Source organism: Thalassophryne amazonica, chromosome 6 (assembly GCF_902500255.1).
Source record: "Thalassophryne amazonica chromosome 6, fThaAma1.1, whole genome shotgun sequence".
Lineage (NCBI taxonomy): Eukaryota > Metazoa > Chordata > Actinopteri > Batrachoidiformes > Batrachoididae > Thalassophryne > Thalassophryne amazonica.
In genome coordinates, this window is record NC_047108.1 from 83784907 (window position 1) to 83797406 (window position 12500).

Here is a 12500-nt window from a genome sequence, read left to right on the forward strand (position 1 = left end):
TACAGATAATATCATAAAATGCATTAAAATTGTAATCCTGCGAACTAATCCCCATTTTTACTAAATATGCTGTAATCTGAATACGTCTTTTTTTCTGTAACTGTAGCGGAATACAGTTACCTTTTTTGTATCCTAATTACGTTAACGGCGTTACATGTATTCCGTTACTCCCCAAGCCTGGGTATGGGGGTGTGTTAGCGCCCATGACATGGGTAACTTACACATCTGTGATGGCACCATCAATGCTGAAAGGTACAGCCAGGTTTTGGAGCAACACATGCTGCCATCCAAGCAACGTCTTTTTCAGGGACATCCCTGCTTATTTCAGCAAGACAATGCCAAGACACATTCTGCACGTGTTACAACAGCGTTGCTTTGTAGTAAAAGTGTACGGGTACTAGACTGGCCTGCCTGCAGTCCAGACCTGTCGCCCATTGAAAATGCGTTGCGCATTATGAAGCGCAAAATATGACAACAGAGACCCCAGACTGTTGAACAACTGAAGTCGTACATCAAGCAAGAATGGGAAAGAATTCCACATACAAAGCTTCAACAATTAGTGTCCTCAGTTCTCAAATACTTATTGAGTGTTGTTAGAAGGAAAGGTGATGTAACACAGTGGTAAACATACCACTGTCCCAGCTTTTTTGAAATGTGTTGCAGGCATCCATTTCAAAATGAGCAAATATTTGCACAAAAACAATAAAGTTTATCAGTTTGAACATTAAATATCTTGTCTTTGTGGTGTATTCAATTGAATATAGGTTGAAGAGGATTTGCAAATCATTGTATTATGTTTTTATTTACATTTTACACAACGTCCCAACTTAATTGGAATTGGGATTGTATTTCCATTGTCAAAAATACTTTTTTTAGGCCATTAAACTGTTTTAAAAAATAAACATAGGTATCCTGTGTATTATGGACATTGTCATTGTCCCCTTTTCCTAACCTAAACCTAATCCTAACCATGAGATGAACCAAAAACAAACACTTATTTCTTGTTTCTGGATGTTGCTGATGTATAGCTTTCATTTTGCATGGTAGATTTTTTTACTTCCACTAGTAGATGTAGCGATGAACTGTGTTAACTGACAGTGGTTTTCTGAAGTGTTCCTGAGCCCATGTGGGAAGATCCTTTACTCAGTGATGTCGGTTTTTAATGCAGTGCCACCTGAGGTATGGAAGGTCACGGGCTTTCAGTGTTGGTTTTTGGCCTTGCCGCTTACGTGCAGAAAGTTCTACAGATTCTCTGAATCTTCTGGTTATATTATGGACTGTAGATGATGGAATCCCCAAATTCTGTTGTGTGGAACGCTGAAGAGGAGGTACTGCTGGCCCACCACCACCAGATGGCGCCCTGCTTGGAGTGCGGGCTTCAAGCACGAGAGGGTGCCGGAGCTACTGGGAGTGACAGCTGTCACTCTTCATCAGCACCAGCTGTCACTCAGTCAACTCATCACCATCTCCATAAAGGCCGGACTGCGACTCCACCTCCTCGCCAAGAAATCAGCTACCAATCAGGTAACTTCTCTGCTGACTTACAAAGTAATAATCTGAACTTCTTTGCAGCCGTTTTCCTGTGGTGTGTCCTTATCTGTGGGATTGGCGTTTGGTGTGATCAGCGACGGCTTCGCCTCACACCCCAAACCAGATAAGTGGTTAAACAGGAGCTGCACGAGTGTGTAATTGGAGGTGGAGGTGCTCCCTCCTTACTAAACACTGACTGTGGGATTACTGAGTGTGCAAACTCACACTCATCAGTACTGTCTCTGTTCTCTGCCAGCAGTACCGGGTCTGACTGCTGAAGACAGTGGCCACCTGGGGCGCAGGGCTTGGCGGCTCCGGTGTTCTTCAGATCCGTTGGTGGTGGAAGCTGTGTGCGATCCGGCTCTTCTCTCGCCAGACGTCTTCTATCGTCGAGCCTGCCCACACGTCACCTTGTGTATAATTGACATTCCACCATATTGTTATTGTCTGTACTTCGTTGTGCGATTCACAACATTAAATTGTTACTTTTTGGCTTATCCATTGTCCGTTCATTAACGCCCCCTGTTGTGGGTCCGTGTCACGACACTTTCACAACAAATTCCTTGCAATTGAATGTTAAGAAACATTGTTATTAAACTGTTGGACTATTTTTTCATGTAGTTCACAACCTGGTGATCCTCGCCCCATCTTTGCTTGTGAACAGCTGAGCCTTTGGGGGATGCTCCTTTTATACCCAATCATGAGTGCCCTCAGTTCCCAAACACTGAGTGTTGTTAGAAGGAAAGGTGATGTAACACAGTGGTAAACATACCACTGTCCCAGCTTTTTTGAAACCTGTTGCAGCCATCCTTTTCAAAATGAGCAAATATTTGCACAAAACAAAAAAGTTTTCAGTTTGAACATTAAATATCTTGTCTTTGTGGTGTATTCAGTTGAATATAGGTTGAAGAGTATTTGCAAATCATTGTATTGTTTTAATTTACATTTTACACTACGTCCCAACTAAACTGGAATTGGGGTTGCAGGACAAAATGAATATTTAAATATGTAAAAACATATCCATGGGAAGAGGAACTATCATCTCAATAAGGTTGGGTAGCAGATCCAGAAGGCATCATTATGCCTGCGGTCTGGGCCCTCCCATGAAAATTTAAAAACGTAAGACTTGAAGATTTAAAAAAAAAACAAAAACAAAACAAAAATGTATGCCTAATTTGGAGAGGTAAATAAAACTGCGTTATGACCGTCGTTCCTGTTCTCATCAGTCCAGCGTACTAGTTCAGTGCTCTATCCATTAGCCTACAAATGGATTAGGATTACTTTTAGGCTCAGGGTTCGGTTATTGGATGAACTGCCATTTTGTTGTCAGTGACATCGTGGGATATTGTACAAATATGGCATACAATTCTTCTGACCATTATTTATTTGATACATTTTACTGCAAATTTTTCCTGAGAATAGATTGGGTCTGAGCTTCCAGGTGTGTTAATACCATTGAAAAACTAAGATTGTTTGGCTTTTGTGTAGGTATGCATTCAGAGTGCTGTTGTAGTTGTTGCTTTACTCTGAAATGAGCTGTTGTGAGTGCTGATGAGGGTCATCTATCACTGTTTGATGACCAGAGTTAATGTGTCATGCAGTGTGAGAAGTTCAACCAGTGAATCCCATACGTGCGCACACATACAGTACATCTGGAAAGTATTCCCAGTGCTTCACTTTTTCAACTTCTGTTATGTTAGTCCATTCTGAAATGGAGTAAATTCATTTTCCCCACAAAATTCTACACACAATACCCCATAATGACAATGTGAAAAAGGTTTTATTTAAGACATTTGCAAATTTATTAAAAATAAAAAAACTAAGAAATCAAGTGTACATAAGTGATGACAGCCTTTGCCATGAAGCTCAAAACTGAGCTCAGGTGCATCCTGTTTAAACTGATCATCCTTGAGATGTTTCTGCAGCTTAATTGGAGTCAACCTGTGGCAAATTCAGTTGATTGGACATGATTTGGAAAGGTACACACCTGTCTACATATAAGGTTCCACAGTGGACAGTGCATATCAGACCACAAACCAAGTATGAAATCAAAGGAATTGTCTGTAGCCTTCTGAGGCAGGAGTGTCTCCAGGTACAAATCTGGGGAAGGGTACAGAAACATTTCTGTTGCTTTGAAGGTCCCAATAAGCACAGTAGCCTCCAACATCCATAAATGTAAGATGTTTAGATCCACGAGGACTCGTCCTAGAGCTGGCCACCCGTTTAAAGTGAGTGATCAGGGTAGAAGGACCATAGTTAATCAGTCCTGTATGGTAGAGTGACCAGATGGAAACCGCTCTTTGGTAGAAGGCACATGGTAGACAACCTGGTGGCTTGTAGCATCATGTTCAAGAAGACTTGAGGTTGTAAATGCTGCCAAAGGTGCATCAAGGGGCCTATTGAGCAAATGGTGAGTATAGTGACATCCATGTGATTTCTTAGTTTTTAATTTTTAAATAAAATTGCAAAAAAAAAAAAAAATGTCATTATGGGGTTTTGTGAGTAGAATTTTGAGGAAAATTCCATTTTGGAATAAGGGTGTAACATAACAAAATGTGGAAAAGTGAAGCACTGTGAATACTTCCGACATGCACTGTATGCACACACACACACACACACACACGCACAATTAATCAATCAATCAATCAACTTTTTTCTTATATAGCGCCAAATCACAACAAACAGTTGCCCCAAGGCGCTCCATATTGCAAGGCAAGGCCATACAATAACCATGAAAAACCCCAACGGTCAAAACGACCCCCTATGAGCAAGCACTTGGCCACAGTGGGAAGGAAAAACTCCCTTTTAACAGGGAAAAAACCTCCAGCAGAACCAGGCTCAGGGAGGGGCAGTCTTCTGCTGAGACTGGTTGGGGCTGAGGGAAAGAACCAGGAAAAAGACATGCCGAGAAGGGGGGCAGAGATCGATCACTAATGATTAAATGCAGAGTGATGCATACGGAGCAAAAAAAGAAAGAAACAGTGCATCATGGGAACCCCCCACAGTCTACGTCTAAAGCAACATAACCAAGGGATGGTCCAGGGTCACCCGATCCAGCCCTAACTATAAGCCTTAGCGAAAAGGAAAGTTTTAAGCCTAATCTTAAAAGTAGAGAGGGTATCTGTCTCCCTGATCTGAATTGGGAGCTGGTTCCACAGGAGAGGAGCCTGAAAGCTGAAGGCTCTGCCTCCCATTCTACTCTTACAAACCCTAGGAACCACAAGTAAGCCCGCAGTCTGAGAGCGAAGCGCTCTAATGGGGTAATATGGTACTACGAGGTCCCTAAGATAAGATGGGACCTGATTATTCAAAACCTTATAAGTAAGAAGAAGAATTTTAAATTCTATTCTAGAATTAACAGGAAGCCAATGAAGAGAGGCCAACACGGGTGAGATATGCTCTCTCCTGCTAGTCCCCGTCAGTACTCTAGCTGCAGCATTCTGAACCAACTGAAGGCTTTTTAGGGAACTTTTAGGACAACCTGATAATAATGAATTACAATAGTCCAGCCTAGAGGAAATAAATGCATGAATTAGTTTTTCAGCATCACTCTGAGACAAGACCTTTCTGATTTTAGAAATATTGCATAAATGCAAAAAGGCAGTCCTACATATTTGTTTAATATGCGCTTTGAATGACATATCCTGATCAAAAATAACTCCAAGATTTCTCACAGTATTACTAGAGATCAGGGAAATGCCATCCAGAGTAACGATCTGGTTAGACACCATGCTTCTAAGATTTGTGGGGCCAAGTACAATAACTTCAGTTTTATCTGAGTTTAAAAGCAGGAAATTAGAGGTCATCCATGTCTTTATGTCTGTAAGACAATCCTGCAGTTTAGCTAATTGGTGTGTATCCTCTGGCTTCATGGATAGATAAAGCTGGGTATCATCTGCGTAACAATGAAAATTTAAGCAATACCGTCTAATAATACTGCCCAAGGGAAGCATGTATAAAGTGAATAAAATTGGTCCTAGCACAGAACCTTGTGGAACTCCATAATTAACTTTAGTCTGTGAAGAAGATTCCCCATTTACATGAACAAACTGTAATCTATTAGACAAATATGATTCAAACCACCGCAGCGCAATGCCTTTAATACCTATGACAATTTTATGGTCAACAGTATCAAAAGCAGCACTGAGGTCCAACAGAACAAGCACAGAGATAAGTCCACTGTCCGAAGCCATAAGAAGATCATTTGTAACCTTCACTAATGCTGTTTCTGTACTATGATGAATTCTAAAACCTGACTGAAACTCTTCAAATAGACCATTCCTCTGCAGGTGATCAGTTAGCTGTTTTACAACTACCCTCTCAAGAATCTTTGAGAGAAAAGGAAGGTTGGAGATTGGCCTATAATTAGCTAAGATAGCTGGGTCAAGTGATGGCTTTTTAAGTAATGGTTTAATTACTGCCACCTTAAAGGCCTGTGGTACATAACCAACTAACAAAGATAGATTGATCATATTTAAGATTGAAGCATTAAATAATGGTAGGACTTCCTTGAGCAGCCTGGCAGGAATGGGGTCTAATAAGCATGTTGATGGTTTGGATGAAGTAACTAATGAAAATAACTCAGGCAGAACAATCGGAGAGAAAGAGTCTAACCAAATACCGGCATCACTGAAAGCAGCCAAAGATAACGATACATCTTTGGGATGGTTATGAGTAATTTTTTCTCTAATAGTCAAAGTTTTGTTAGCAAAGAAAGTCATGAAGTCATCACTAGTTAAAGTTAATGGAATACTCAGCTCAATAGAGCTCTGACTCTTTGTCAGCCTGGCTACAGTGCTGAAAAGAAACCTGGGGTTGTTCTTATTTTCTTCAATTAGTGATGAGTAGAAAGATGTCCTAGCTTCATGGAGGGCTTTCTTATAGAGCAACAAACTCTTTTTCCAGGCTAAGTGAAGATCTTCTAAATTAGTGAGACGCCATTTCCTCTCCAACTTACGGGTTATCTGCTTTAAGCTACGAGTTTGTGAGTTATACCACGGAGTCAGACACTTCTGATTTAAAGCTCTCTTTTTCAGAGGAGCTACAGCATCCAAAGTTGTCTTCAATGAGGATGTAAAACTATTGACGAGATACTCTAGCTCCCTTACAGAGTTTAGGTAGCTACTCTGCTCTGTGTTGGTATATGACATTAGAGAACATAAAGAAGGAATCATATCCTTAAACCTAGTTACAGCGCTTTCTGAAAGACTTCTAGTGTAATGAAACTTATTCCCCACTGCAGGGTAGTCCATCAGGGTAAATGTAAATGTTATTAAAAAATGATCAGACAGAAGGGAGTTTTCAGGGAATACTGTTAAGTCTTCTATTTCCATACCATAAGTCAGAACAAGATCTAAAATATGATTAAAGTGGTGGGTGGACTCATTTACTTTTTGAGCAAAGCCGATAGAGTCTAATAATAGATTAAATGCAGTGTTGAGGCTGTCATTCTCAGCATCTGTGTGGATGTTAAAATCGCCCACTATAATTATCTTATCTGAGCTAAGCACTAAGTCAGACAAAAGGTCTGAAAATTCACAGAGAAACTCACAGTAACGACCAGGTGGACGATAGATAATAACAAATAAAACTGGTTTTTGGGACTTCCAATTTGGATGGACAAGACTAAGAGACAAGCTTTCAAATGAATTAAAGCTCTGTCTAGGTTTTTGATTAATTAATAAGCTGGAATGGAAGATTGCTGCTAATCCTCCGCCCCGGCCCGTGCTACGAGCATTCTGACAGTTAGTGTGACTCGGGGGTGTTGACTCATTTAAACTAACATATTCATCCTGCTGTAACCAAGTTTCTGTTAGGCAGAATAAGTCAATACGTTGATCAATTATTATATCATTTACCAACAGGGACTTAGAAGAAAGAGACCTAATGTTTAATAGACCACATTTAACTGTTTTAGTCTGTGGTGCAATTGAAGGTGCTATATTATTTTTTCTTTTTGAATTTTTATGCTTAAATAGATTTTTGCTAGTTATTGGTGGTCTGGGAGCAGGCACCGTCTCTACGGGGATGGGGTAATAAGGGGATGGCAGGGGGAGAGAAGCTGCAGAGAGGTGTATAAGACCACAGCTCTGCCTCCTGGTCCCAACGCTAGACAGTCACAGTTTGGAGGATCCCAAAAAATTGGCCAGATTTCTAGAAATGAGAGCTGCTCCCTCTAAAGTGGGATGGATGCCGTCTCTCCTAACAAGACCAGGTTTTCCCCAGAAGCTTTGCCAATTATCAATGAAGCCCACCTCATTTTTTGGACACCACTCAGACAGCCAGCAATTCAAGGAGAACATGCAGCTAAACATGTCACTCCCGGTCTGATTGGGGAGGGGCCCAGAGAAAACAACAGAGTCCGACATTGTTTTTGCAAAGTTACACACCGATTTAATGTTCATTTTAGTGACCTCCGATTGGCGTAACCGAGTGTCATTACTGCCGACGTGAATTACAATCTTACCAAATTTACGCTTAGCCTTAGCCAGCAATTTCAAATGTCCTTCGATGTCGCCTGCTCTGGCCCCCGGAAGACAATTGACAATGGTTGCTGGTGTTGCTAACTTCACATTTCTCAAAACAGAGTCGCCAATAACCAGAGTTTGATCCTCGGCGGGTGTGTCGTCGAGTGGGGAAAAACGGTTAGAGATGTGAACGGGTTGACGGTGTACACGGGGCTTCTGTTTAGGGCTACGCTTCCTCCTCACAGTCACCCAGTCAGCCTGCTTTCCCGACTGCACGGGATCTGCCAGGGGGGAACTAACGGCGGCTAAGCTACCTTGGTCCGCACCGACTACAGGGGCCTGGCTAGCTGTAGAATTTTCCACGGTGCGGAGCCGAGCCTCCACTTCGCCCAGCCTGGCCTCCAAAGCTACGAATAAGCTGCACTTATTACAAGTACCGTTACTGCTAAAGGAGGCCGAGGAATAACTAAACATTTCACACCCAGAGCAGAAAAGTGCGGGAGAGACAGGAGAAGCCGCCATGCTAAATCGGCTAAGAGCTAGTAGCTACGCTAAGCTAGCGGATTCCCAAAAACACACAAAGTAAATAATGTGCAAATAATCCAAAGGTGATTCAGCAGATGGAGTGCCCCAATCAAGGCACCAAACAGGCCATGAAGCAGCACAGGCAACGCACGACAACGGTGCTAAAATAAAAAAAAAAAAATAAAATAAAAAATAAAAACGAAAGCGTTAGCAAGCTAGTTAGCCTGCCAACGCTAATAAAAGTTAGCTGATAAAAGTGCTCCGTCGCGATGTTTCGACCGTTAGAGGTCTTCCTTAGGCGTTGGAGCACAGTAAAAAGTAAAAAAAAATTAAAAAGTAAAAAAGTAAAAAAAAGTAAAAAAGTCTTGAAAAAGACTGTTAGTTCAAGTCCAAAGCAGCAGGTAGCAGTCTCTGTGTAAACAGTCCCAACAGAGAGAGCCCTCCAAATCCAACCTACTACCCGAACCCGAACAAGACTCGTGGAAGGCTGGTAAGTGAACGTGGAAATACAACAAACTGCCCGAATTTGAGAGTTGTTTAGAAGCTCCTAAGTTGCTACTCATTAGATGAGATGCAAAGAGGTGAATTAATGAAGTGCTCCTCAAACCGTCATGTGAAGGAAAGTCTCGCCCTCTGTCTGTCAGAGACAGAACCACACAGCAGCTCTCGTTCTCTCTGGGTTTTCCCTCAGACACTAACCCCCCCACACACACACACACGCACACACACACAACCTATCTTCCCCTCAGAGGAGAAAACAGATCCCGTCTGATCTTTAACTTTGAATTCACACTTGGGTCTCGCTTTCTCTCCCGTTCAAGCAACGTCAACACAAATTGGCTCAGCGATGACGCACGTTTGAACTCTTCTTTTTATCAATACTCTCCAGTGCTGCAACCACAGGGTCAAAGATGTGTCAGGGATAATGGCTGGCATCTTTTTTTAATAGCTAATTGTGCGCAACAGGACACATTCTGAATCACAGCTCAAGACAGCTGAAAGCAACACTGAAATGAAAAGACCTTGCTGCGACTCCTCTGCACCAGTTGGCATCTGCACACACTGAATGCATTAAGATGAAGGGAAACAAGGCAAAGCTCTTATGATGATTAGAAAGTGTTCCAGTACAGGCTGAAGACCCACAATTTGGGAAAAAAAACACCAGGATCCATGTGTCAAATGGTTTCAACACCAATCTGTCTGATTGGAGTCGATAATTTAAATCATGGAAGCCCTGTCCTTCCATGAATTGAGCTGGGACAGGAGAGGTTAAACTTTGACCTCCACAAGTTCCTGCTGCCTTCAGCTGCAGCTCTGCATTTGGCCTCCTTCAGATTCTGTAAAAAATAATTATATTTCCCTTTATATTTTACTGTATTAAAAAGTGATTTGGCGAGCCGTTGAGCCTTCCCGGCCGAGGCAGAGATTACACAGGGATTAGGTGGTGTAATCTCACGCGCTGTGCTGCCGTAGTGCCTAACTACAGAATAAGTAAGGATTTTGCACAGTTATGCTCTCAGAGAAAGACACCAGAGCACATACATCAAATAAATACAGCCCATACGTGGCTGAAACAATCCGCTTGAAAGGCAACGCTTTTTCTCAAAAGCCTGACATTGAAACGTGAAACAAGAAAGTATCCAGTTGAGACTCTATATACAGAGTTGGAGAGCACGTCATCTTCTGCTTATTTTATGAGATAAAAATAAAATTCAAATTTCAAAGGTTTTGAAAGTTCTGCATTGATTAATCCTTCTTGCTATCCTTTATTGTCTGCTGACAAATTGCTGACCTTCCTCCTCTTTGCTTTTTGTCTTTTCATCAGAAGGAAAAGGTTCGACTTTCAGAGGGTCGGCAGAATTAGAGAGGATGGAGTGTGATTTTTACAGCATGGAGATAAGGTGGGTGGATACAAACAGACGTTCTGGTCAGAAGTTTGCTCTTAGTGTTGCATTGGTTTTCGTGACAGTTTGTCTTCTCTACAAATTTCCATCAGGGAAAAAGCTCTGGTTCTTCTAAACCCGGGATTTTACCTGCTGGAGTCTCTGTGAACATGCACACATCAGGGGCTTTTGCTGAAATCAGGTGCAAGGGCTTGATGAGGCTATCCCCCCCCCCCCCCGCACACGCACACACACACACACACACACACACACACACACACACACACACACACACACACACACACACACACACACACACACACACACACACACACACAAAATTTCACCCTTTTTGCCTAAATCCCAAAAGAACATTGATATCTGTCATTTTAAATCCTATTTCTGAGCCCCGGTTTGTCATGTTCTTTGACTGACCTTGTCCATTAGTGCCTGCAGTTTCCATAGCAACCATAACATATATGTCACGCATAGGGATCAAACAAACAAGTTAAAGCCACTCACATAAACACAAAGCGTATGTATTTTTCTTATTATTTACTTTGTTTGGGATGCTAACAGCACTATAAATGAATTCTTTCCATGTCAAACAACCACAAACCCAAAGCTGTTATGACTGGTTTCACATGACATTTGTATAATTATAACATAAATACGCTCTCGACTGTTCAATGCAAAGAAATGCATTTATTTTCAGAGACCACAGCAACCACGGGTGGCGCAGCCATATTAGTTTTCTTTTTAATTGTGAAATTACACAATTCAGCTATATCAATATACCAAGAAACTCAGGTATATGTAACCTATTGCTTGGTGGTTAAAGCACTCCAACTTCCAGCTGCAAAAAATAACTCACTGAACTAGTTTCTTTTCACATATACAACTCTACAATTTATCAACACTCAACTTACGGAAAGAAGGAGGTAGTTTATTAGGCTTATAAAGCTTGCTAGCTAACCAAAGCTAAATCAAAATGTACTGCAAAAATTAAAATGTTTCCAATTAATTCTGACCCCCCCCCCCCAAAAAAAAACATTGTGAAGGGAACGCTTTGCACAAATACTGGACATCACAGAGTTTTCCATAGAAATTAAGGAGTACATGGTTGTCAAGGATACACAGGCGCATGTGGCTAAGAGGTGTTAAAAGTGAGATATGACAGTTCAAAATCATTCACAGAGAGAAATGGCTAATAGCTCAACCAAAAGGAGAGCAGCTTTTATTATCCTGACTGTCATATTTTCTGGACTGTAAGTTCCAGGGTTTTTAAAAGTGTATTTATTTATTTATTTTTACTCCCTTGAGAGGCCCTGCTTCTTATTCTGAAGCTACTTATATATATATATTTTTTTTAAATACAGCATTATCATCTACAGCCACAAGATGGCACCATCAACAAGCTGCTACTGTATATTGAAAGAAGTACTGTGATTCACACTCTGGAGCAGAAGAAGAAGACGATTCCTTGTTTGAGAAAATGTGTAAATTTAAGAAATCATGCTCTCAAACTGACTAACCATACAGTTAGTCAACTGTATGGTTGAACTTTAAATTACTATCCACAATACATGTTTGGACTGTGTGAAACATCAAGAATGGCAACGGCAAGTCAGCTGGGTCTATTATCTTTTCCAAATTTTGTTTGGATTATACATGAACAATACGTAAATATTCAAATGTTCAACAACACAGCACATTTACCTCCCTCAGCTATAATCATCTGTTCAGTGGCCACAGGAAGCAGTTCACTCCTGTTCTGGGCCTCATACCACAACATTAATTAGTTTGTTATCTTCTGCTTGCTAACATAGTGTTTGTGTTATAAATAAATAATTAAATTAATTTTACTTCTTGTAGCATGAAGTGGTTGCACCACATTCCAAAAATAGACATGAGTTATAGACCAGTACGGCTTGTTTTTTTTTTTTTCGCTCTCTCTCTCTTTATGATGCCCTTTAGAATACAAGTAGATGTAACTAATACTCAGGTGTGACTTATTATCTGGAAAATATGGTATGTGTTTTTTCTTTGCACTTGTTTCCTATCAGGATTTCTTTTTTTAGTTTTGTAAAAAACA

General features: G+C 41.0%; 1 long non-coding RNA gene across 1 annotated transcript in view; it reads left to right on the top strand.

Annotated features, from left to right (window-relative positions):
- LOC117512530 overlaps positions 1-12500 on the top strand; it is a 49093-nt gene that overhangs the window by 16123 nt on the left and 20470 nt on the right. The window contains exon 2 of the long non-coding RNA XR_004561319.1: positions 10348-10423. This is a non-coding gene — a long non-coding RNA (uncharacterized LOC117512530). The remainder of the gene's footprint in view (positions 1-10347; positions 10424-12500) is intronic.